This window comes from Mustela nivalis (genome assembly GCF_964662115.1).
Source record: "Mustela nivalis genome assembly, chromosome: 13".
NCBI classification, from domain to species: domain Eukaryota; kingdom Metazoa; phylum Chordata; class Mammalia; order Carnivora; family Mustelidae; genus Mustela; species Mustela nivalis.
Genome location: NC_139032.1, coordinates 17016845 through 17020434, shown reverse-complemented (window position 1 = coordinate 17020434; position 3590 = coordinate 17016845).

Sequence of the window (3590 nt, the reverse complement as noted above, 5' to 3'; positions counted from 1 at the left end):
GTTAACACATCTGTCATCCAACTTTACTTTTTTTTTTTTCTTTTTTTTGGTGAGAATGCTTAAGTACTACTCTCTCAGCAAACTTCAGATTTCAATTACATAATACAGTGTTATCAACTACGGTCACCCTGTCCACACATTAGATCCTTGGACCATATTCATCTGATCACTGGAAGTTTCTATCCTTTTATTAACCTCTTCCTATTTCCCCACACCCCCAACCTCTGGCAACTACTTTTGTACTTTGTTTTTAAGAGTTAGAATTTTTTTTCTTCCTTGCTTTCTTCCACATATAAGAAATACCATGTAATATTTGTCTTTCTCTGTCTGTTACTTATAGTAATGCTCTCTAGATTTACCATGTTGTCTCAAACGGCAGGATTTCTTTTCTCAAAGCTGGATAATATTCCGTCATATGTGTATATACCACATTTTCTTGTGGGATCATGATTTTAAATGCTATCTATCTGATATGAGTCCCCAATTTTTCTCTCCTGCCAATATTTTCCCTCTGAATTCCAGCAAGGAGAGCCAACTTCTTACTCAATATCCCCATTGGGATATCTAAAATAAATTTCATATTTGACGTGTAAAAAAAACAACTCTTAATTTTCATCCTCAAACAGTTTCTCCTGCAGTCATCTTAAACTCCGTAAATGATTCCATTCTTCTCAGGACAAAAAACTTAGAGAGGAGTCAGGAAAACTCTTTTCTCTCTTTCCTAGTTTCATTCCAGGGGCAAATTCTTTTCATTCTACCTGATCACTTACAATGCTATTCAGTATCATCATCATGGGCCCAATACCTTCACCTTCCACCTACATTAGAGAAACAGATCCTTAACTAGACTACTCCTACCCTGATTTCTTTACAGTCAATGCTAAGAAAGCCTTCTAGAGCAAGTCCTTCAAAATGTAATTTAGACCTCTGAGAATTAATTTCTTAAACTAGGTCAGCCCTAAATATCAGATTGCCATACTACATCAATGTCATAAAGTACTTTTCCAACTCCCGATGAAAGATAAAGAATGTATTCCTTTGATAATCATCGTAAGAAAATGTTAGGAAGCCATACATTCAATCAAGCAACAAAATATGCAATAATCAAAAAGGCAAATAACCTAACTAGAAAAACCAATCTACAAAGAAGAGAGGTGATCAATGCCCACATGGAGAGACCTTCATCATTAGGCATTAGGGAAATGGGGTCCTGTGAGAAAAGTCACACATTTAGGCTCTTCCCAATAAAAGTCTTAAATTCTGAAGATAAGATCTAGGGGCACCTGGGTGGCTCAGTTGGTTAAGCATCTGCCTTCAGCTCAGGTCATGATCCCAGGGTCCCTGGATGGGGCCCTGCTCAGGGGAAAGTCTGCTTCTCCCTCTCCCTCTGCTTCTTGCCCCAAATGGTGTACTCTCTCTCGCTCTTTCTCTCCCAAATAAATCTTTAAAAAAAAAAAATTAAGGCATTGAAAGTTCAGTGGGAAAGGAGAGAAATACAAATGTTTGAAAATTCACCAGGTATGAATTTCTAGCTGAATTTTATCTAACCTTTAAAGGACTGATAGTACTTTTATGGCTACTTGAAGCCATAGAAAAGGATTAAGAGCTTCCAATTAATTTTATAAAGTCAAAATAAACTGAATCAAAGCTGATGGAGGTAAGCCAAAGCTGAAAATTACAGACAAGTTCACAAATATAGATTCAAGAAATCTAAATAAAATATTAACAAATAGAACCAGTCACGTGTCAAAAAGGAAAAGAATTTAAAAAAGCAGACCATGACTTCTTCCACGAAGTCCAGGGTGTTTCTGTGCCAGGAAGTCTAGCAACACAATCTATTACATCAGTCCTTTAAGGAGGAAAACCAGATGATCATATCTTTAGGTGCTTAAAATGTGTTTGATAAGTTGCAGTCCTTCCTACTGAATAAAATAAGAATTAAAGAAATGATTTAATAATAAAGGCTGTTTACCAAACTGGCAGACAGGATCCTAAACTACAAAAAGCTAAACCCGTTTTAATTAAACTACACACAGGGATGTTCCCTATCCTATCATTATGACTAGACACTGACTTGGAAGAGATCCGAAACTCGTTAACATAATTAAATTAAATAACTGGCCTAATATTTGGTCTTGCTAATGATAGGATTGTATTCCCCCCCCCAAAAAAAAGATACAAATAAGAAAAGACATAGAACAACAACAATAAAACCCAAGAGACTCAAGTATAGGTAATAAGATAATTTGGTTATTACTATTTTTAAAAATCTGTGCACTTTTGCATATCCTAACATTAATACATAGAAGGAGAAACAAAAATGTTTCATTTACAACAGCAAAATATGAACTATTTCAGAATAGATTTAGAAAGAAGCAAATCCTCAATGAGAATATCCTTTTTATATTACATACAATTTTATCAAAGAAAATAAAACAGGTCTGAACAAATGAAAAGAGAAATTATGTTCTTGAGTGGCGAAACTAATACCACGGAAATGTCAGTTTTCACCAATTCGTATAAAGACTTAATTTATTTCAATTGTAACACTTTTCCTTTCCTATCCCTGCTGTAACAAATTAGCACAAACTTAGTGGCTTAAAACAACACAATTATTCTTTCACAGTTCTGGAGGTCGGCAGTGCACAATCAGCCTCCCAGGGCTGAAATCAAGGTGTGGGCAGGCCGGGTTCTACCTGGCAGCTTTGAAGAGCGAATCCATTTTCTTGCTTTGTTCACGGTCCTGGGGCCACCTGTGTTCCCGGGCTTGTCGTGCCTCCTCCGGTGTGCTTCACACCGCTCCAATCTGTCATCTTACCGCCTTCTCTTCCAACTCTGCCTGCGCCTGTATCTCTCTTATAAGGATCGTTGAGGTGACATTGGATGCACAGGATAATTCAGGACCATCTCCCCATCTCAAAAAATCATTACCTTAATCACATCTGCAGAGTCCCTTTTGCCAAATACAGTAACATTCACTGGTTCCAGGGATTAGGTGGTGGACGAACTTATTGGGTGGGGTGAGGAGTGGACAGTACTTAGTCCACCGCAAACACTTATATGATTCTTAAACTTGTTATGGAAGAGCAAATGCCCAAGAAGAACCAGGAATGTATGGGGGAAAAAAAAGGGGGGGGACACATTAAAGACATGACAATAAAATCAATATAATATGGCAGAGAAATAGTAGAACAGAATAGAGAATTCAGAAAGATCTCAGTAAGTATTTCATATGTGTGTATGTGTACATATACATAACTGTGTGTGTGTGTGTGTGTGTGTGTGTGTGTGTGCCTGCCACAATAGTGCTATTTCAACTCAAGGAGGTAAGAATGGGTTATTTAAAAATATTTATTTTTGGGAGCCCAATGCGGGGCTCGATCCCAGGACCCTGGGATCACGACCTGAGCCGAAGGCAGGCACTTAATGACTGAACTATCCAGGCACCCCAAGAATCGGTTATTTAATAAGCATTGCTAGCATAACTATCAAGTCGCAAAAAAGAAAATATGAAAAAGTAGACTCTTCTCACAAACGCCTAAAAAAAGTCTCAAATGCAAACCAAAACAGAGCCCAAGGCTTGTACAGCA